This window comes from Ixodes scapularis, unplaced genomic scaffold, assembly GCF_016920785.2.
Source record: "Ixodes scapularis isolate PalLabHiFi unplaced genomic scaffold, ASM1692078v2 ptg000080l_1__unscaffolded, whole genome shotgun sequence".
Lineage (NCBI taxonomy): Eukaryota > Metazoa > Arthropoda > Arachnida > Ixodida > Ixodidae > Ixodes > Ixodes scapularis.
In genome coordinates, this window is record NW_024609909.1 from 351,074 (window position 1) to 375,395 (window position 24,322).

Below are 24,322 nucleotides of genomic sequence, written 5' to 3' on the forward strand. Positions count from 1 at the left end.
TGTCAGCTATAGCTGTCAATAAAAAAGTACTATAGTAGCTTCTCACGACGACCTCGACGCACTGCTAAAATCCTTAGCAAAGAGAGTATGCCTGTAGCGTGGCAAACAGACACACACTCACACACAAATTATATCAATGTATGTATTAATATTACCATAAAAAAAAAACAATTTTGGTATAGAAAGAGTCAAGTGCGACGGGGTCAAAGCGAGATATTTTCGAGAATGGCTGTTTTGAAAAGGGTCAGGTGAAAAGGGCGAAACAAGAACGGGTCCAAATGAGGAGGGTTGGAATGCGAAAGACAGAACGGGAAAGGGCCAAATCCGGTAGGTCCAAGAGAGAAGATCTTTTTGAGAATGTGTTTTGAGAAGGGCCAAGTGAGAAAGTCGAAACGAGAACGGGCTCAAATGATAACCACCCGGCACTTTCCTTCTTTCACCATGTTGATCGCGCTTACTCGACACCTCCTAAAATAGAAGGCCGTAGCGCTCCGACTGGTTACGTCACAATGTCGGAGAAGGGTGTTCATAGCGCAACTACGTGAGAACCATTTTCTGGCTTGAACGTGAAAAAAACGTTTCTTGTAGAGCGGCGCGGGGTGTTCGTGAGCGTTTATTCGACATTAATATATGTTTTAAAAGCGCAGTATTGTACAATTTATTATATATATAATATAAACATAATATACAACGCGCTACCAAGGTTGAAAGTACCAATTTTATATTTATGAGTATCCCCGGTAACCGCGGGACTGCGTGCAGTCCCGCAGATCCCCACACTTTTCGAATGAACCGGTCCGCTCCGACGTTTTCTTCCCTCGTACGGGCTCCGATTATGGCAAATTTACGTTGTGTGTGAGCTGCTGACTGTCTAAAAAGGAACGCTGCGACTTTCAGAAGGGAAGGGAACCGAAAAAAAATCCAGTCATCGCCGCAGGGAGCGCACGCGAGCAAGAGATGGGTCTACGACGTTGAGCCTTCCACACTGCTGCCGCCGCTCTCGTGTGTAGGTGTGTTTGGTTCTTTTGATCCTTCGCGTCGCTTCTTGGTCGTCACCGCAGTCTCGGGTAGTTTTTTGTGTTCGCTTGATACTACGGCATTTACGTGGATTCTCAGAACAAGCCGTGCTACGGGTTGAGTGACGTGTGTTGCAACTGCAACAATGACACTGGTCGATTATCGATAGACCTCTCTTTCGACAGAGAGAGTCTTAAAGTTCGGGTTCAAATGTTTTCGTCACGGATATTGTTGGATGTATGGATACGATCGCCGGTTGAGAAACACCTTATTTACGGGCTTTCTTGGTCATGTGGGACGCGAGTAAAGTGCTGCAGTCGTTTTATTTTGTATTTCTTTTTGTAATAGAATGGCATCTTGTTCGTCTTTAGCCGTGTGCAGATGCGTCGACATTCGTAAATATGCATGGTAATATTCTAGTTTTTGCTGGAAGGTGAATAACAAGTTTGTGTGATTATACAAAGTGCGTTGAGTGTGCTTATGTGTTTATTTATACTAATGTAATTTTATTGCCTTTACCGCCTTTATACTAGAATATTAACTGTATTAAGGTAATAGTATTATTGTATACAAAATATATTTTTTTCTAAGGCAGCTCAAGCCCATAGGGAGGAGTAAATTAGTTGACTGTAAATAGTAAGTTTAGTACCCCTGCCACACGAAAAAGTTAACATATTTTAATTAAATGATGTGGGACTTAATCAGCTCGCGGTTTTGAGTGATTATACGAGCGTCACAAGCTGATTTGTCGACAACATAATCTCATTCGATAGAAAGTACATCACTTTTGCCATGTGGCCGGGGTATGATGCAAGAATTCAGTGACAGCACGCGATAACATCGCTTACATAATCGTAAGTGACATTTGTCTAGCCGTGTCCATGTTGATTACGTCTACCTGATTTTTACCTGTGATCTGTTTTGCTTTGTCCAATCACTGCGTGTCTCGCCATTTTGTCGAAGTATTTCTGTGTAAAATATGCATTCCTACAGCAATAATTGCGTGACTCAATGTTTTCTCTTCTACGCCTACCTCGTACCATTTCGTACCGATTATTTAGCGGTGTAATATTTTGCCCATGTAATAAAGTGCTTCTTAGACCCGTTGCTGTAGGCAGTTTTCATTTTAGCTAATAAGACACGCGTATGTGACTAAAAGCGCGTTACGACGGTCGATCCACGCGCGTTGCCTTTGCTTCGCCGCGCGCTCCCGATGGCCTTCCTTCGCGACATCACGAGAAGAGCGCTACGGCCTTCTCTCCTAGGTGGTGTTGGCTGGCTGCTAGAGCACGTGGTCACGTGGTCGCGAGCGGGCGAGTTCTCGCTGCTCACTGATGGCTCTAGAGAGAGAGATCTTCACCGGAACCCCGCGCGTCCGCTTTTGACGTCACAGCGCACGTGACTCGGAAGATGGTGAAGGAGTTGAGAGGTGCCGAAAACCTCAATCTTGGTTCATTTTTAAAATAAAAAACTAGGACATGCAGGCAAAAGAGGTCTTTTGTCGTTGTTCTTTACTTCAGAAATGTCGAGACAACAACTCGCAAATTATTTAGGCTAAGGATTGAATTGGCTGCACAGCCCCTTTACCGCTATCGTGTTAAAAATACAAGAAATGTTCTACACTATTTTGGCGAGGTCATAGACGCTAGTTATCGCAACAACACTAAAGTCTTCGGTTTTGTGCACATATATTTTACAACCTCTCGTCCACGCGGACTTCCACGTGAGCTCATTCTATTTTGCAGTAGCTTTTTGTGTTTTTTTTCAGTTCCGGGCACAAGTGTTTATGGACACCACATGTGATGGCGGACATCTTCGTAACGCCACCACATGCAACGTCAGTGCTTGGAGGCAATGAAAAATATTTTTCCTTTCTTGAAATACGCAAGAGTAACATCGTTGTAAGATATCTGGAAAGATAACCATAAGTTATATTCTCTTTGGCATGCACAGTGCCAATGACGCTTATATTGGCAAGGAACGCTTTCAGTTCGATGATGCTCCATAGCGATCTTGGTGCGACTGGGTGGAGCTACACTTTCGACATTTTGAAGGTCTAAAATGACCATCACCATGGCAACCGAAACCGGTCAGCCAATCACCTTGAGAGGCTGTGTCGCCTGTTTTGTGGTCTTTTTTTCTTGCGTCTAGCAAACAGGAAAGGCAATGGCGCCGCTCTCTCCAGACCCAGTGACTTTAACGTGAGCGAGATCAACGGCTGAGATTCCCTTCCTTCGCCCCTTTTCGATGATCGCGTCTCCTTTTGAACGGCTCTTAAAAGGCTCAATGAAATGCATGCATAACGATAAATTGCCGGCTGGTACCCGATGACAGATATCTCCATATTGCACGGAGCGATTGCTTCTTCAATAAAACTCGCCGAGTTTCTTCAGGATAGCTGACAGATTTTTATTTTTGTTAGCGATTAGGTTAAACAAATTACGATGAGGTTGGATTAAACTGTTTATTTAATTAAAACTTCGAGGAATACACAAATGGGAGACTATATAAAGGTTACAGTCCTAGAGCGGTGCTGCGTCTCGCTCGGCGTCGTCCGATGGAATGCCCTTCTCCGTGGGCGAGGGCGGTCGCCTCCGAAGCTGTTGCCTGCGGGCACGCACGGGGGCTCGGGTATTTTCCAGGGACCGTATAGCAACTTCTGTCTAGGAGCAGCTGGGGGCAACCTACGAGCTTTTGCATTCTTTTCTGATTTAAATCTCTTGATCGCTAACATTTTGTTGTGAAGGAATGTTCTGTAGCTTTAGACTTTGGTTTCGAGAGTGCTGCTCGTAGAGCAAAATCCTACGTTCATTCTGCTCGGCTTGGTTTTTCGGAGCTTCCCATTTCTATCGAAGACGAGTACTTTCTTTGCTCGAGCTAGCATTGTACCTTTCAAGCGTCTTCGCATCTGTTCTCATGTCCTCAAAGTCCTTATTAAAGTTGTCTCGACTCGCCTTGATGTCCCTGAGCTCCTTTCGTATGCCTCTCTCTTGAAAGCATTACGGAAATAACAAAAAGCTACAACAAACTTATTTTTGCACATACATGAGTAGCTTAGTGAATAAAACGAATGTTATCTTTCAGATCGCACTCCCCATTGCTCGGCTTTACATTTATTTTGATCTTCTGGATGCACAAGGAGTTACTGACCCAGTGTTAGTGCGTAGGTGTTGACATCTCTCTTGGTTTTCAAAAATCTGTTCCTTGGCTTGACACGTAAACCGCCATACAGAAAAGCGTCGATGTCGTGTTGGCGCTAACAGAGTCGGACACTGTAAATAAATGCATGTCCAAAATCATTTTAGCACCCTTTTTTATTGCCAGAAATTTGAAAAAAAACCGCCGTAACCGATCCATATCTCCGTCTGTTTAACTGAGAAATGCTCCAAGCTATGTAGTACGAACTAATTAATCGTGATTTTTGCTATTATACTCAATCGCAGGAAGAAAATGCACTCGAACGCATTACCGGAAGCTAAATTCAGCCACGTTGCTGTCTGCTTCAATTTGAATCCGCATACTAGCACCAGTTGCACCACTACATCGTGTACATTACAATAACTCAATGCACCCAACGTTCCACCGGTGTCGCTGCTTTTGTCCCTAGGGCGGACTAACAGAGTAGGAACCGCCACCGAGCGGATGGGACACAAAAAGGCGCCAGGCATTCTAGAAAAACTCGCCAACTGACTTAGATCTAGCAACGTTGAGCTTGATGTAATGCACACACGAGCGGCATAAACAGGCGCCGCTCGCTGATTCCCATAGCAATCGCCCAGGACGCTGTGACGTAGACCTATGTCAAGCCCCCTCCCGTCACAGCGTGCGCGCCAGTTCCCATGAAAACTGCCTCGCGGCGCCCGGTTTTGTCGCTCATGTGTTTCCTGCTTAAATACAGTCGTAGCCTCCAATATACTGACAAAGCGTGGCAGATGGCCACGAGAAGAGGCCGCCAAAATGGAAAAGGTGGAGCGCCAGACAACGGATGGGAGAAGAGCCACGTGACTGACGCCCCGCTGCGGCGAGACGCCGAAACACACTACTTCCGAGCGAACAAGTGTGTTTCGGGTCCTCGCCGCTGCAAACGCTGTGCGCTGACGTCCAGGTTTCCCGAAAAATGTCTTTTGATGCCCTGTGCTACCAGAGCCTCGCGCTCCAAATCTGCGACCGGGCGCTCTATGGCTCCGTCGTCGAACTGCCAGACTTTGAGAGTATAGAGGCGGCTATAGTACAGCGCAAAGCGGCAGGCGCACGAGTGTGTTGGCGTCGCCGAATGTTAGCGTCGCTCTCGTTGTCAGACGGTGAAAGACGGCCTGGCGCCGACACTCAGGCAACTCCCCGTTCTTCACGGGGAGAGCAATGAAGTGCAGACTCATGAGCACGAAGCCATTCCGCCCAAAGAAGACGAGAGCGTGCGAAGACGTCAGAGCGCCGAGTCCTGATTGGAAGGATTAGCGGGTTGGCCTAAAGCTAGCCGCCTTTGTGTCCACTGCACTCGTCGAACGCATTCGAGTGTGAGAGCAGAACGCAGGTCGCCGGCGTTCCGCGTTCCAGAAGCGTTCGATGAGCACTGTGGAGATGAAGGCGCTTTAGGTCTACCCACTAATTCGTCCAATCAGGACTCGGCGTTCTGAAGTCTTCGCACGCACTCGCCTCCTCCCTCCCTCAGTTTATCGGCCCATCGAGTCTGGGCCGTTAAAACCCCGTGTTTGCGCGAACGCGACTCTGGTGCCCAATTACTTCGCGGCGGCTGCAATACTGCGTATTAACACAGGACTCCTCATTTTTTTCTTCTACCTTTTTCATTATTTTTTAAACTTAGTCTTTGTGTTGCATTTTTTTTTTCACGAAAATTTTTAGTTAGGCTATTATCTAGCCGTGTTTAGAATCCGCGCACTGTTGTCGTATATTTTACATCTTTTCGTATTTTTTTTTGTTTCCTTAAAATTAAACCTTTTATGTGGAGCTTTTTTTACGTTTGCTTCGTATGGCCTCGATGAATGCACTTTTGTGTCATGTTCCAAGTAGCGGGTGTTGCGACTTGGCCCGTCAGCAGAGTTAAGCCGCACTCTTGTATTGTTTCAACCAATGCACTTTTGTGTTACGCTCCAAGTGGAAGGTGCTGTGACCTGGACCGTTTTCGGAGTTCAGCCGTTTTCTTGTTGAACCCGCAAAAGGGAAGGTTCCTGTTTACAAGGCCACTGGACGTGTAGTACACAAGCAGCGATGCACGGTGACTGATGTTTAGACCTTTATTCTTCTTCCCACTCTATTCTTTAATAGACCTAGGTTTTGTGATTTTTTGTCTATCTGAACACATCTCTAGTTGTTAATATACCTGCGTTAAAAATTCGAACACTTTCGTGTATATTTTGTTTCGTACTTTTCTGAGCGCACCTCTTAGGCGGCGCTGCCGTCGGCTAACAGCGCGCGTTGCATTATTGGACCTCACAGTTTACCCGCTAAATTTAGCGGGAAATTGAATTGGTGTTGAGGTCAGTTGACGTCAATTTTTCCACTCAATTTAGCGGGGAAACTGAATTGGTCTGTAGGTAACGTGACGTTAATTTCCACCTCAATTTAGCGGAAAACGCTTTGTTAAATTTCCTCCTACATTTAGCGGTGCTATTTTTGTTAAATGATAGAAAAATTTAGCGGGGAAATTTAACGCGAAGAGGAGGAGAAAAGAAGGAGGAGGGGAGGAGGATCAGGGGACGAAGAGGAGGGGAAGAGGAGGACGGGAGGGTATGGAAGGGGAGGAGGGACATACTCTATTGGCAGTACTCTCCCCCCCTCCTCCTCAAGAGCTGTGCTCTAATTTCGCATTAAAAAAAATTGTAAACATCTTTCATTTTCTTTTTGCGCGATTTACGCGTGAACTTTTGATGTGCAGCTAATATACACTGTTTCAGTAATGTTTCGACAGATGTGCTTAAATCTTATGGTAGGTGGAAGCCTCTTCTTCCACCGTCATGAAGTTGAAGTGTCGGTCGATTCCCATTCCCGCTGCCCAAAAGCGCTTACAAAGAAGGCCACGATGCGGCATGTCCCACATGACAAATAAATCGTAGAGGCTTTATTGAGGCCACTGTATTTCTGGACGACCGTGCAGAAGCTAAAGCAATCGTATGCCGTGGCAAAAGCATCGCTGCCGAAAGGGGAACCGCGGTCAGTGCAGGTCGAGGAAGCGGTACCTCGCTGGCCTGTCAGGTGCGTTGACTAGCTTGCTCCGCATACCGATGTCCTCGTAGTGGTACTCGATCCTGTATTTCAGCAACAGCTACGGAAGAAAAAAAACATATGTAGGAGGGGTACACCAATGTGTTCCAGTGGAAATGCTGAAACGTTCAACACCGACGGATCTGACTTTGCGGGACTCCCGCCGAACACAAAAAAAAGAGATAAAAAAGATTACAAAAAGTAACTCTATCAAATTTTTATTAGCAAATCACAATGTTCATAGTTTAAAAAATTCACGGGCCCAAGGCATATCGCAAAGAAGTCGCCCCTTTGTCGTACTGGCGTGGCAAAGGCATTGGTAACACAGAATGTGATATGTTAGTGTGGAAAACCTGTGTACACTTGTGGAAACTGGATAGGGCGAAGCGGCCCTGCATCGTGCAAGGTAAGCGCGTGGGCGCTTTGAGGATGTCTTGTTGGTTGGCGCCATCTGCTGCGGTACAAATGTGACTTTCTCGAGGACTATTCAAGTGTGAGACGTACAGTGCTGGGTAAAGTACATGTGAAAAGTACTTGAAGTACTTAGAGCCTTTGAAATAATTTGAATAGAAAATAAATAAAAATGGGAGGTTATGTCCTTCAAGTAAAGTAAATAGTAAGCCGGGACCCATGTACTTGAAGTAAAATACTATAAAGAAAATGTACTTTCAAAGTGAAGTACAAGTATTTTTTAATCTTCCGCGATGCCCTTTAATTCCCCTATACAGTGTTTTTTGTTTCGCTTATTGTATGCATTGCCCCAGGGGTTATCGGGGGTGCATCAGTTATTTTCGGAAATGGCGGCCGATATTGGATAAAGTAAAGGGGATTCAGAGTTGACAAAGCATAATTTTGGGATACAAACATAAATTGACCAAATTCGGGAATGTACTTTGGGAAAAGTACAAACACGTACACACTCAGAGAATGTACTTGTTCAAGAAACATTGGAAACTGATTGTTTCTGAGCTTTTGTTTGAGATTTCTTTCTTTTTTTTCGGACTTCTAGTAACAGTATTCTAAACATCCTAGAAGTAGCGTACAATGTACTCGATGTATACTTCCCAACACTGGAGGCGCAGTAGACAGAGCATGCCGAAAACGGAATTTTTTTTTTTTTTATTATTTATTGATACTGTTAGCCCTATCACAGGGCCATTACAGGAGTGGAAGGTACAAACGATAAAATACAAAAAGATACAAGATGTAAATACACACAGTTCTCGCATTTCGCTTGGTTACATAAAAAATGCTGACACTTCATAGATAACTTCCCGTGCTGGCACGTAATCAAGACGATACACACGATACTCATTCAGTTACTCGCACATATCAAAACGTTTTCAATGCAGTGAAGGAAGGTCGTAATGGATGATGATGTCACCGTTTCATTCGACAGTTTATTCCATTCCCTGACGGCTCTTGGGAAAAAACTAAATTTAAAGCAATCGTTTTTCACAGAATATTCTCTTATGTACAGACTATGCCGGTGCCTTGATTTTTCGTCTTGAAAAACTTGGAAATAATTATCTTTGTTTATCTTTACACATTCATTAATAATTAAGAAAATAAATTTTAATCTCTCAAAATGCGTCCTAGACTCGAGGGTTGGAAGGTTAGCCATTTGACAGAGCTCAGTAGGAGAATGATCGCGCCGGTATTTGTTATAAATGAACCTAGCAGCTAAGCGCTGGACTTTTTCTAATTTAAATGCGTTAGTGACAGTATGTGGATCCCATGCTATTTTGGCGTACTCTATGACTGGCCTGACAAGGGTCTTATAAGCGAGGTTTTTTACTTCCGGTGAGGCATACGACAAGTTTCTTCTTAGGTACCATAGCGATCTATTGGCTTTTGCAGACACTATGTCTATATGAGCATTCCAACGTAAATCTGAAGTGAATGTTAAGCCTAAGTACTTGTGCTCAGTTACCCTTGCGAGTTCATGCTCGTTGATACAGTAGTCGTACCTCAGAAATTGTTTTTTCCTCGTAACTGTCATAAAGACTGATTTTCCTGGATTTAAAACCATTTGCCAATCTTGACACCATTTGTTAATATTTTGTAGATTTCTATTTAATTCGGCCTGATCATCGGGTGTTCTTATTTCATTATATATCACGCAGTCATCTGCGAACAATCGTATTGGCACGTTAATTACATTGTGGAGGTCATTTATAAAGATTAGAAATAACAGCGGACCCAAAACACTTCCTTGAGGCACCCCAGAAAGCACTGGAGCAAAACTTGATGTACGACCACCGGTTTCAACAAACTGCACTCGAGAAGATAGATAAGAATGAAACCATTGTGTTATGCTTGTGTTTTTAAACAAATTGTTCAGTTTTAGTAATAACTTCTGATGAGACACTTTATCAAAAGCCTTGGCGAAGTCTAAGAATACTATATCAGTTTGACCGCGATGATTAATTGTTTGGGCTAGCTCGTGAACGGTTTCGATCAGCTGGGTTGTAGTAGAAAGGCCCTTTCTGAACCCGTGCTGCGAATGATAAAAGAAATCATTGCTATCTAGATAACTGAGAAGATGTTTTGATACGATATGTTCGAGCAGTTTGGAGCATGTGCTGGTAAGAGATATGGGGCGATAATTTCTTACATCAGAAGTAGTACCACTTTTGTGTATAGGAATGATTTTAGCACATTTCCATGCAGTTGGTAACGAACCCTCCGAGAGTGATGATTGAAAAATAATGGTTAAATATTTGGCAACCCATTCACAGTACCTTCTTAAAAATGCATTGGGGATTCCGTCAGGCCCGGGACTCTTCTTTATGTCTATATTAAGTAGTAAGTTTAGGACTCCTTGTTCATTTACTTCAATATCGTTCATCGGGGGATAATTAGCTATGTCATCATTCCTCGGCACAACTCCGTTATCCAGAGTGAACACCGACGAAAAAAATGAGTTGAAGTCATCACCTCGCCTGAGATCATTTTCACACCTGCAATCTTTTTTGGCGTTTGCCAGAGGATTTACATAGCGCCAGAATTTACCCGGTGCCTCCCTAAGGAAGGTTTTTAACGTGACGTTATGAAAATTCGCCTTTAAAGACCCTATAAGCTGTTTTAAGTTCCTGCTCATGTTCTGGATATTTATCTTTTTACTAGCATCCGCGTTCCGCGAGTATGCCTTTCTGGCACGGCCTAGTCTTCTCTTGGCATGCACGACCTCCCTTGTAATCCAAGGGTTTTTCTTTGTAGTATTTTTGGCATACTTGGGTATAAACTGCCGAATACAAAGTGCAGTCACCTCCGAGAAGTAATTCCACAGCGCCTGAGTGCCAGCACGTGACCGATAAAGCATCTTAAAATCATCAAACGAACTTTCCAAACAATCCAAAATGCTCACGTCATCCGCGGCTTTAAAATTGAGAAACATTTTTCGCGACTGATTAGCATGAACGTCGGCTCTCATGTTCAAAGTCAGCATTACCATCTTGTGGTCAGATAAACCTTCGAATGTTTCACAGTTAGACATGTTTGAAATCATGTTGGTAGAAATAAAGATTAGATCCAGTACCGTCGACGTCGTCAAGGTTACTCTTGTATAGTCCGTTACAACCTGCGTCAGACCATAGCAAAATGCAAGTTCCAGCAGTTGGTCACAAATCGAAACGTCAACCTGTCCAGGAGTAAGTGCCTGCCAATCAATACCGGGTAAATTAAAGTCTCCCAAGAATATGACATTCTTTTCCCGATGCAGTTTTAAGTCCACGTAGTTGCGCAACTTCAAGATAGTGTCTATAGATGAATTAGGGGGTCTGTAAAAGGCTCCGATAACGACTGGACGACCATTCAGCTTAGTCTTCACCCATATCATTTCGAGTTCAGCAACAACTTCTAGTACCGTGAATACTATATCATTTTTAATGAGAAGTGCTACTCCCCCTCCACGCCCAGCTCTATCTTTTCGCACTATAGTGTAATTTGGAGGCGTAACTTCAGAGTCCAAAATATCTTTGTGCAGCCATGTCTCGGTAATCACGACAACGTCAGGCTCGTGTTCTAGCACAACACATTCAACCATAGTAGCTTTATTCAGAATACTCCTAGCGTTAACGTTTATTATCTTGAAGTCCATTTGTGCACTCTGGTTTAGTCAGTTACTATTAGCCTCACCGAGACTGGATGCTCCCGGCGACACAGGGTACCTTGCCTTTCTATTTTCGTCCCACGCATACATTGTATCGTTTATTTTTAATTTGTCATAGATCAATTTTACCTTCGACCCTTGTCTTTTTTCCTCGGTAGCAGAACTCCATAAATTTTTCCTAATTTCATTAATCCGTTTGGAGAAATCTTCATTAATGCTGTATGCGGTACCTTTTAGTTTGACACAGTTTTTCAGAATTGTGACTTTGTCCCGAAAATCCGCAAGCTTAACAATAACCGGTCGATTTCCGCGCGGAAACTTTCTGCCTATTCTGTGTATTCTTTCAATGGAGTCAATTTTTACGTTTAGTTTGGCACCGAACACATGATCAACCACAATTTTCGCCAGCGTATCCTCGCTCTCCAGTGGTTCTTCCTGGATTCCTCTGATGATAAGGTTATTTTTCCGCCCCCGATTTTCTAGGTCGTCGACTTGTCTAGAGAGATTATACATTTCATCATCCCGACCGGTGAAAGCACTTTCCAACCTGGCAAGTCTGTTACGGGTTTCGTCCACGCACTCCAGTTTTTTCTCAATCTCCGACAGCCTGTTCTGCACAATTAAGCAGTTGGCTTCTGAGGAATTTTGTTTTTCTTGGATTTCGGTAATTCTTTTTAGGATGTCATTTTGAGTCTGAAGTATTTGCGCCAGTATCTCATCTGTGACTGGACCGGGGTTTTCCTCGACATCTCCCGATAGCTTCAGCAACAGACTTGCCATTGACAGACAATCACTTGCACATTGCAGGAGTATTTGTGGACACGGCAACACTAAAATACATAGATGGTCACTACGAAATCCATATTTACGATCACCAACCTGCGTGATTGTAGGAAGTAGGTTAGGCATAGCCACGGCGTGGTTGCCGTGTCCACTGAAGTCTGCAGGCACGGGCGTTGCTTTTATATGCAGCAGCTGGCTGGAATCTTGATGGTTGTGTGACGTCACCGTGCTCCCAGCATATGCGTAGTAGATCTTGTCCACGTGTAGCGGTTGTGATGACTCGCCTTGATCGACCGGCGAGTGATCGCCAATCTTCCATAATCGGCCGGTCACTGATGTCGTCCGTACGTCCGATATGATGCAGAGGCAACCGAGTACCTGCGTGATTGTAGGAAGTAGGTTAGGCATAGCCACGGCGTGGTTGCCGTGTCCACTGAAGTCTGCAGGCACGGGCGTTGCTTTTATATGCAGCAGCTGGCTGGAATCTTGATGGTTGTGTGACGTCACCGTGCTCCCAGCATATGCGTAGTAGATCTTGTCCACGTGTAGCGGTTGTGATGACTCGCCTTGATCGACCGGCGAGTGATCGCCAATCTTCCATAATCGGCCGGTCACTGATGTCGTCCGTACGTCCGATATGATGCAGAGGCAACCGAGTACCTGCGTGATTGTAGGAAGTAGGTTAGGCATAGCCACGGCGTGGTTGCCGTGTCCACTCACTGAAACACGGCAACACCGAGCAGAGCCCTGGTACCAGCTGGCGGCAAGAGAGAATCAACCACTCAACCCGCTGCGGCAAAGGAGTCTGATCACCATTTTTTAATGCGAGAGCCTTAACTGTCCCATGGAGCGAACCGACCTCATTAGCTTTGAAACCACGCCAAACGTTGGCCAAACGGCATCTACCATTCCCTTTCCCACCTAGCGAAGTGAAGCCGATTTCTGATGGATTATGCTCCCATTGGCTAGCGCGCGTCATCAAGGAACGAGGATTACATTAGCTCTCATGCGGCGTAGTTGCAAAAAAAAAAAAAAGGCACCAGAGAAGCCCTCCTCATGGTGGCGCATCGCACGCAGCGGCCCGGCCGCCGGCAGTGCGGGCCTGACCGCACAGCCCGCTCCGGCGAGCTCCGGGGAGGGTGCACGGCCGAGCTCAGCGCGGCGCGGCCACTTCAGGAGAACGCGCGCTCGGCCGTCGGCCGGGGAAACGTGACCGTCCACGCCACTACGCCGCAGACGAACTAGGGGAGCGGAAGAACGACATTCATGCTTTCGCATTCACAACTCATAAGTGCGTAGTGTCCGTGGATTTTTTCTTTTTTTTTTTTTTTTTTGCTTTTCTGTCGTTTCTTTTTGAGCTGGGAAGCCCGGAGCACGCTCGTTTCACGGAGCACAACGACGTTGTATGCCTGAACACATGATGTTTCACCCGTCGCCGGTCGCCGTGGGTAACCAACACCACCTAGCCTCAAGGCCGCAGCGCTCCTCCCGCGATGTCACCGCCGGAGGCGATTCGGTCGGGCCGGGCGTTTGCGAATAGCGCTGATTTCATTTCATTTATTTCATTTATTATACTCTCAGGGCCCGAAGGCATTACAGAGAGGAGTGGAATTATACATAAATATAAAGCGAACAATAAAAACAAAACGCAAAAAACAAAACACACGGTACAGAATCGTTATGGAACATTATTAGGATCATTATAGTTATGGCGGTTTTAAAATTAGCAGCGTCGGTAAATAAGACTACGGATGCGGGAAGGCGATTTTAGTCAACAGAGGTCAGGGGTAGGAAGGAGGCATAAAAGGTGGAGGTGATGCAGTGGGGGATTTCTGCTTTTAGTGGATGATCGGTGCGCGGTGATATGTGTGATGGTTCTGAAAATAATGAGGTTCGAAGTACTGGGTTAGAGTGATAAATTTTGTGAAATAAGCAGAGGCGAGCTATTTCTCCACGAAAGCAGAGGTTGGGCAAAGATAGAGACGCGTTCATGGAGGTGACGCTGGCTGTACGGTGATAGTTAGAAAGTATAAAACGTGAGGAGCAATTTTGAATGGATTCAATGAATGATGCTAGGGATACGCCAGGGTTCCAGATAGAGCCTGCATACTCAAGTAATTTGGTGCGCACTAAAGTTTTATATAGGAGAAGTTTAAGTGAAACAGGGGCAAGGGAGATGTTTCTTCTGAGATAAAAAATAATCGATTAGCATTGTTAGTGATCTATTCGACATAGATGTTCCAGGAGAGATCGTGAGTTATATGAACACCGAGATATTTATAGGTTGACATAGAAAGCAAGGTGGAGTTACTACTACAGTAGGAGGCACAAGTGTTATTTTGACGGGACACTTTCATGAATTTACATCTAAAGGTGTTAAGTTCCATAAGCCAATTATCGCACCAGCGGGTGACGTTGTTAATATCGGTCTGAAGAGCACATATGTCAGAGTCGTTAATGATTTCCTTACAAATTACACAGTCATCAGCAAATAAGCTAATTGAAGAGGATACATGCGTGGGAATATCGTTAATATGTATAAGTAATAAAAGTGGACCTAATACGGAACCTTGTGGGACACTGGACTTGACACGTGAGGTTGAAGAATTAGTTCCATTAACGTGAACAAATTGGTAACGGTCTGATAGAAACGATTCTATCCAAGCGATTATATTAAAATCTATGTTAAGTTTACGGAGTTTATGAAGAAGCAGCGCGTGAGGAACCTTGTCGAAAGCTTTTGAGAAGTCAAGAAATATGCAGTCAGTCCTGGAACCTTGGTCAAGTGTTACGTGAAGGTCATGAGTAAAGGTTAGGAGTTGAGTTTCACATGAATAAAACCTTTTAAATCTATGTTGCGCTGAGTTAAAAAAGGAGTTTGTGTCTAGAAAATTGAAAATGTTAGTGTAAATGGTGTGCTTAAGGATTTTACAAGAAAGGCTCGTTAAAGACATGGTACGAAAGTTTAAAGGGTTATGCTTATCGCCCCCTTTGTGGAGAGGGAGCAGCTTCCCCACCTTCCAAACCTTTGGTAATTCTCCTTGTTCAAGTGATCGCGAAAATAATTTACATAAGATAACGCACGAGTACGTATTAGTGTTTTTCAAAAACTTAGCATTAATATTATCAATGCCTGCTGTCGTATCGGTTTTAAAGTTTTCAACAGTGTTAGATATACCTTCGCAGTCTATGATAACAGGAAGCATGGGCAAAAATCATATGTTCTAAATACCGGACAGCCTGAGGTTACCGTGCATGAAAAAGTTCCAACAAACACATCATTTAACAAAAAAAGAACACACTTCCCTTGGCACATCCTCTCCATGGGTGTCTCTAAGTACTATGCCAGGACTAGAAGGAGGGTTAATAACTTTCCAAAATTGACGCGGAGCATGGGTGCGCTATAAGCACGCGAAATTCTACAGCTCTAGCAAATTTAACCAAGATCCTGCGCGGTGTTCACTCGAAAATGTAACGCGCAACTAAATTCGGTCCGAGCAGGTCATTTTTAGCGTACGCTATACTATTGCGTATTGCGTACGTAAGATCCAGCAACGCTATACTAAAACTGTCTAATCACCGCAACTTACGGAGGCAGCTCAGCGAGTGACAATACCGAAACATATGTTTAGACCGAAAAACGCAGTCTGAGTTGTCACATTAAGCAATGCAAGCGTGACGTTTTGCATTGTTTAATGTCACAACTCAGACTGCGTTTTTCGCTCTTAACTTATGTTTCGGCATTGTCATTCGCTGAGCTGCCTCCGTAAGTTGCGGTGATTGGCTCTCCGAGTGTTGTGCGGGAAAGCACACTCACAAACAATTTTTAGAGTGCGGCTCCACCGTTCCACGCCCCAGGCCACCGCGTTGTACGCCGCAGACAAAAAGAAAGGAGCGAAAATCGGCGCGCGTGCTTTCGCATTCACAACTCATAAGAAGTGCTCAGGTGTATTTCGATCCTTTTTGTTAACGCAGTCATATCCTATAAAAACAAAAAAAAAAACGCAGGCCTGCAGCTGAATCTTCTGAGGGTGAATGTTTGGGCGAGTTTGGTATTCATCATGTAGGGAAAAGCGCAAAAATAAACTTCTTCCCACTTTAAATACACACACACACACTGGGAACAAAAATCACTTCGCGGTAACTAGCTAACTGTAAGCGCGATGTGAGTAATCTTTCTTCCGGTGTGCGCGTACTTTCAGTTTGAGTTTAATTTAGCGCTATTTTCCGCTGGTGAATGATAAGCACAACAAAGCAAAACAGAGAAATAAAAAAAAAACGGACAAAACTTTTTTTTTATTCTTCCTCTGTCTCGGGTTTATCATAGATGTTTTGTTTTTCAGAATGATAGCTGTACACAGTAATTAAGCTAGAGAAGTGTGGAAAGGCAAATTATCAGGGCTCAGGAAATTGAAGCGCAGTGTGAGAACAATACGTGCACAACGATGCCGGAAAAGATAAATTTGCCTTTAAGCCAATGTCTCTATCGCTCCCTCGCTCCCAATGGCACATTGCTCGGCAAGAGGGATGTTTTATAACCAATAATTATCACAAAAAGACGTTCCACGGAATGATACCACATGACAATACAGTTTATAGTAACATTGTAATGCATACGGAACCAAACTCTCACAGAAAGGATTGCCTACAAATTCAATACCGTACAGTTGAGAAATTTGTCTGCCTTCCTAAATCAAACAACAAGAAAGCAGACAGGTGCAGGTTACCCCCAAAAAGTATCCAGATACGTTGCTCGTTACCTAACCGTAGAACAAATTTTACCTCAAAAGTAAAGAGTAGTCATTTTATTGACCAAATACATAACAGCTTTTGTTTTATACTTTATTGTTTTCTTTTCGGTAGTCTTTGCACGTAAGCGGTAGCTTGGCCTCGATGTCTTCATCAGTTATGTTCCCCGCTTCCTTGAGAATACATCTCTGGGAACGCCGGAGTCGTTCTACTGACGCGTTTAAAGAGACGGCAGTGTTCTGCTTAGGAAGAACTGGTGAATTTGTGTTTCCCCTCTCTGGTTTGTCCTGTCTGCCTCTAGAGTTCCAATTGGTTGACAATGGGTTCTGTTCCTTGCCGTGTTGGCAGCCTCTGGGTTGACATTTGTCTGTACACAATTAACTAAAAGGCTCAACCTTTTAGAAGGGTGAAGGACACTCCTAGGCTCTAATGTCATACTGCGGTGTTCAGCAATAAACACTGACATATTGTCATACTGTTTTATTGTTTTTCGAGTGGCCCATCTGCCTTTGTCGCGATAGATGCATACTCAGGTTGGAATTAAAACGAGACTGTTTAAACGGTGTTCTGCACGTAACTCCTCAAAAGGAACGAAATACCGTTACTCGTTACTTGGCCTTCAAGGTAACTAAGTAGTTCACTCGTTCCTTTTGTTAATAAGGTAACTTAAAAGGTTACTTGTTACCAAAAAAGTAACTACGTAGAAGTAACTCGTCTCTAGTAACGCGTTACGTACGTGTTTGCATAAAACTTACTCTAATGGAGGGAATAAAAACGACTGGGGAAATAAGTTTGGAAGAGTTGATACGTACATTAATATTCTATGTATGAATATGAACGCTAATCATTTGTATCACTTGTCAAATTGCAGGATTTGTTTGACATATGACTATCTTGAACCACAACAAAAACATCAACTGGACACCAGCACACCCTTCCTAAGCTGGTAGCTCCGGCAAAAAACAAAAACCTCAATAAAAAAAACAAGAATTAAAAAAAAACGGACGCGGGAGTTTAGTTTGAAACCTACGCTATTAATTGCACCATTGCGCTCGCCTAGCGCCCGATACGAAAAGCGAATGGCATGAAAATAGCTCACCTCTTAAAGGAATCCACGCAGTCAAGCCAGCGCCACAAGTAAATTTGGATACTACCCAGACCCGTACGGAAATCATTACAAGTAATCAATTTACTTGTAACCGATTACATTTGGAGTCACTTTGTAATCATTTCAATACATTTGTTATGAACATATTGCAAGAATAATTTGGTTACCTTTGGTGTACTGAAATTAGTTGTGTCCGTTGCTATTCTCTCTACCTTTTTCTAAGGATGCCCTTTGTTTTTACAAGTTTTCTACCAAGAAATTATCGAACCAACTCTTTGACAGAAGAAGTTTGTACAAATATTGGGGGATGAAGAAGATAAGCGGTTCATAATTCGGTGATTCTAATTAAATAATCGAGAGTACGAAAGCCCCCGTCTTTAAACGGGCAGAAAAATCTGTCATTTTTAAAATTCTGAAGTAATCGGAAAAGTAACGGCTGTACTTCAAGTAACGGCCAATTAACTTTCCTTCCCAAGTAATCGAGTAATCTAATTGAATATTTGCTAAGTAAGAGTAAGTGTAATGGTCATATTGTAATGTATAATTTTTTTCCCCGAGCAACGTAGACATTGACTGGTACTACCACCTCAGACAACGGCCGATTGATGCCTCTCGACATCGCTTGACACTTTGTGAAGTAACTCGAGCCCCAGCCAAAAGAAAAAGAAAAAAAAAAAAAAGCAGAAACCGTCGCATAAAAATAAAAAAGTTACAGACAAACACGCACACGTGTCATTAATGGAAGAAAGCCACAAACGCTGCATAGCGAAAAGCACTTTCGGAAGCCGACAGCGCGTTATGTAAGCGAAGACGTCATCGTCGTGCTTCTGCGCGCCGCTAACTTTGATGCATAGTCTCTTCTAAACGCGTCTCGACGTGTCTTTCTAGACACGCGAATCTCGCAAACACAAGGAATGACGCCCGAAAGGGAACGATTGAACATCCGTGCGGTTATATATATATATATATATACGCTCAAACAGGCCGACTGTCCAGAAAGAAAGAAGTCCCCCCCCAAAAAAGGAGGACAACCCGAAAGAAAAGTCCAACTTCTAGGATTGGCTCCTCCTTCTGCCGTTGGTAACGTCACGCCTCCAAGCGCCACGAACTTCCCTCTAGGTGGCGTTGAAGTAACACGGAGGTCCTCGAGAAAGAGGTTCGGCTGCCACTGGTGTCCAATCAATGAAGAAACGTGCATGCTTTGGGGTTAAGTTCGAAGTCAACCTGTTGACTTCCGTTGCTGATACTTAATTGGATATCGTTAGGTGCGAGCCGTATAACATATTTTGTGTTCAAACGCAAAAGAAGAACATTTTCTCAGATGGCACAACACAGCCATGTACAGCCGGTGACAGAAAGACGCGGAATAAATAAGGAAAAAGACACTTCAAATAAAGAAAATACCATTTTGTTAAAACACCTGAGACTTTAACAGCGGCGATCGTCAGTATATTAATGACCACGAATAATTTAGAGCGGCACGGCAACCGTCCCAAGCAGCACGGATATCGGCCAAGCATTGACCAATGGCTGGCGATGGTCCTTTGGCCAATGGCTAAAGAGTGGCCATTCATCGGCCAATGGTTGACAGATGGCTAGTGGCCAGTGGTCATTGGCCAATGGAGTGAGCAGGGCCAGTCATTGGACGATGCCTGACCTCTGCTTGGCCAATGGCAAAAGTACCATCGCCAATGATTGGCCAAATCTGCGCTGCTTGGGGTGTGACTTTGTTTTCTCTCCTCATGCTGTCCTGTAACGCGATGCTCGTCCCATGGAACGCCACTAGACACTGCGCTTTAAAGGGTTCAACCACCGTATATGCAGCCATCCAACCGCATGGTTCGACCCCACTAACGATGTCGCCAAGCGCAGGAGTTGTCTGCTCGACCTTAACTCGGCCCGCGCGGCTCACCTTGACGAGCAGGATCCAGATCTCGAGCTCGGCCAACCGCCTGCCGAGGCACATGCGCGCCCCGAAGATGAAGGGAAGGGAGGCGAACGGGTGTAGCATTCACTCCTGGCGGCCTTGGTCGTCCCGCTTCAGCCAGCGCTCCGGCAGGAACTCGTCGGCGCGGGTGAAGTTCTCCTCCAGCCGGCTGGCCACGTAGTTCTCGGTGAACAGCGGAGTCTGCGAGAGATCGATACACCGCGTCGCCATCGTCCGACATCGCACGGCTCGATGGATTGGTCGGTTTCGCGGGGAACGACGAGAGCCACCAAATGTTCCGAGAGTCGCGTCGTGATCGGGGGTCTTCCTAAAGGCCCGCTTACAAACTCGCGACTTCTGAGGACCGCGTGCCTCGAAACCGCTTAAAATCTCTTGCGACGAGGGAACGCACTGGCGCCAAATATGGGCTCGCCACGCGAAAACGCTCCGCGCATGTGCACTTGTGGCTGATGTCCGCAGGAGGCGTTCGTCATTAAATTGCAAACGCTCCCAATGGTTTGAAGTGGACCCTATCTTCAGGCTAGGCTCTCTCGTGCTCTCTCCTCGTAAGAGGTTTTGAGAGGTTTTAAGGCACTCTGTCGTAAGAAGCCGGAAGTGAGTCCCTCTATAGGAAAGGTAATGCCACCCTTTGTAGAAGGTCATCCGCTAGAGTGATTAAGTACAGAAGAGTATCGTCTTTGTTGTTTTTTTTCTTTCTTACTCTGACCCTTTCTTTGTACCTCTTCATTGACAGAGACAGAGTCACGTACACCAAATAAACCTCAAGCGCTTGCGGGGTAGCGGCCTTGCGGAGCGCCGGGTTTGGGGCAGAACACGTTTATCGCTCTGTGTTTGCGAAGCGTACAGCTTACACTCAGGTCTGAACACCAGAAAGCTTCTTGAGCCTTCAGACACATTTTTCGTGTAGGCGCGTGTAATTGTTTCCCATAACGCAAGCGCTGTTTCAAGGTGGCCGTGCAAAAGCAGATGATATGATAACTGACGACGCAGAGCGCGCGCGCGCTTTCGTGGATACATGCTGGGTGTTCAGTTTTCGGAGATTTTGTTCGTGAAATTCGGAGGGTGATTTTTTTAGTTCATTTTCTCCATAAAAGTCGGGGTTTATTGAAGTTTATTATTGTTAGACTCCTAAGTCTCTGAAATTTGGAGTTTAATGTTAGTAACAGTAAGAAAGCACAAAACCAGCAGGAGGACGAAAACCAGACATGTACAAGCTTTCCTCCTGCTCGTTTTGTGCTTTCTTACTGTTACATCTGTTCAAACACGCGCGTCAAAATCTGAACGTTAGTGTTCTCAATTATTTTAAATAAAAAAAATATAAAAACGTCCGGACACAAACATAAACTGAATTCATCAAAACTCAGATGTACCGCATGATATTTCTGCAGCTGAAAATGGCATTGACGCTTTGTCATTGGCTATATTGTCACCAATAGAAAAATGCTCGACAAATGTAAACTGAAAATAAAGGTTTATTCGGCGACCTTGTGCCAAACAAAATAAAGAAGGAGCGTCGAGGCAGCAGAAAAGCGGGCGGCGATTTGCCGGAGTAACAGCAAGCGAGAGCGAGACCGACTCGACAAGGTCACCGGCAGCTCCATATCTAGTCTGCGTCGGCAACGTGAAAATTCGCTCCAGAAGGTTCGAGCATTGAGCGTTCGGGGTGAAAATAAACAGGCACTTTCGAGAACAAAAAACTAACACGAAATGATAAAAGTTACAGCCTGAGTAAAAGTAAACGCGAATCTTCTAGGATTTCATAACCTAGCGTTTCTTGCTCTTTCCTTCGCGCGGCAATATTATCTATCCCACGACAAATATTGAAAAATAATTGTTGCCTCGGTAACAGTCAATACTTCGAGAAAATTAAACTCCTCGACGTAGTCGTTGGAGCATGCAAGCTCTGTCCCTCTTTCCACTAAACTTTTCGGGTTCATAGCTATCGCTGCGACAAGAGGCTATGCGTTCATAGAACACCACCCCTACTTTCTCTAATGCCCGTGTCCCACTACAGGGACAGCCAGAAACAAACGACAGCGACAAGCCTCAAACCAGAGTCTTTCGCGATTTGAGTGACTTTGTAGAGTAAAGGAAGCTATGCTCAAACACGAGCATCATGCACGCGAGGGTATTTTTGACAGGCTCGCAATCGCTCGTGCTTACTTCACGAGCACCGAACGACTACACGCCTGCCAAAGGTACCATCGCCAGCATGCTGCATGGGTTTGAGGCTTGTCGCTGTCGTTTGTTTCTGTCTGTCGCTCTAGTGGGACATGGGCATAAAAAGCACACAAATAGTATGCTCCAAACTGGAGTCTTAAACAATGGCTTTCGTCGTGATCCAGAAATACCACGACCCGTTGTCCTAAACGAACCTTGACGAGGTAAAAGCTAAACCCGCTTTTGTGAGTACTCCAAGATTTCCAAGGAAAATAATGTCGCGTCTCCTGAGGACCTCAGATTTTGTTCTCTCATAAAATGTCTTAAAAAAAAAAGCGTTTTTGCTTGTTATTAAGTATTCGTGATCTCAAAATTTGGAGCTGTTCGGATAAATCCGAATTGACAAAAATACTGCCGGCGAGCGTTTTGAGCATTTTTTTTTCTGATTTATCCAAAAACACGGAACCCTAATCCTATGCTATTTAGGCCGATCACAGCGGCACTACCGTCGACACGCGAGTGAAAAAGAGCAAAATAACAATAATGATAATATTAATATTAAAGTCGTGTTATAAGCGAGGAGGAGAAAAGAGGAATGCAGTGGACGCCAGAAGCCCACCCAGGCAGTACACAGTATTGCGCCAATATTGGCGTCGGATAAAAAAAATCGGGCCAATATCATTCTGATACTGCCGATATAATAATAATAATAAATAATAATCTTTATTTCCATTTAAAGAAATGGTGGAGCGAAAGGGAAAAAGCTTCAACAAGAAGCTTGACTGGCCCTCAGCCCCATCGGCAGCCAGTGAACAAACAGTTTTTGTGCAATAAAAAAAAAAAAGAAAAAATTAATACAGAAAATTATACATTATCAAATGAGATAACAGAAACAAGACACAGAACACTTAAATATGTAAAAATATATTACGCAATTCTTTAGTAGATATGGTTTCTATATTTCCATTTTCCTTTTCAAAGTTGTTTAGAAGTTTTGGAATTAAACACCGAAGCATTTGCTGCCCATAATTTGACCTGCATGTGGGAACCTTCCAATATTCATTATGGCGGGTCAAGTAAACCGTATTATTTTTTTCTAATCTAACTATCTCGTTTAAAAGAACACTTTCCTTTTTAATTTCATTCTTAATGGTGAGTAGAAGTCTATAATCAGATAGCTTATGAATTTTTAATATTTGCAGATTTCTAAACATATTTTCAGTGTGAGAGTCATAAGGCTCGTTGAAGATGGCTCTTAACATTTTTTTTTGAAGCAGATAAATTTTGTTCAGGTTGGATGCCGTTGTTGTGCCCCAGACAAGGCTACAATAACTGAGGAGTGAGTAAAACAAAGCATTGTACATAATTAATTTCACGTGAACTGGTAGAGATCGGCTGTGGCGATACGTTAAACCAACAACACGTGACAATTTGGAAATCAAATAATTTACATGGCTATCCCGTGACATATTTTCAGAAAAGAAGACACCTAGTGTTTTAAAATTTTCCACGATCTCTATTGGACTTGAACTAAATACTATAGGCCTTGGCATAAAAATTTGTTTATTTTTTGGACGAAAGAAAATAGCCTTTGTCTTTGCAGTGTTAATACTTAGTCCATTTTCCTTTGCCCACGCCGCCAACCTTGACAAAGTAAAATTAACATCATCCGCAATTTCATCACTATTTAAAGAGGTAATAAATATACTAGTGTCGTCTGCATAAATTACAAATTTAGCAACAGGGTCTATATTCACAATATCGGCGATGGACTGTGAAGATCGGGCCAGTATTACCGTGATTTGGCCGATGTCGGCGGAACATCACTTGGGTCGGCCAACGCCACGCTAATAGACAGTATCCTCCGCCGTTTTCCGGTGTTTTGTCGGGTCTGAACCGGCTATATCGGCCGGTATTAGGAATTCTTGACCGTTTCTAAAACGATACTGAATCACGGTCAATCGCGCCGGCCAATCGCGGCGGCCGCCGCTGTTGCCACGGGCCGCGCCGAGGGCGGGCCGGGCGATCAGCGGCTGGAACTGGGTTTTTCGGTACAAACGGGAAAAAAAACTTTTTGTAGTAACTTTTCTTGGAGACTAGTACAAAACGGGGGGCGCGTGATGCTTCCTGCAACCTTTAGTTTACAAAGTTTGCGGCATAATCAATATTGTTTTTATACAACCAAGTCTCAACGGTGATTTCAGGTAGCGCGCCCCAACTTGGG

General features: G+C 44.2%; 1 pseudogene; it reads right to left on the bottom strand.

The window, feature by feature from the left end:
• Positions 1–7,186: 7,186 nt before the first annotated feature.
• Positions 7,187–24,322, bottom strand: part of LOC120849534 — a 77,653-nt pseudogene continuing 60,517 nt past the window's right edge.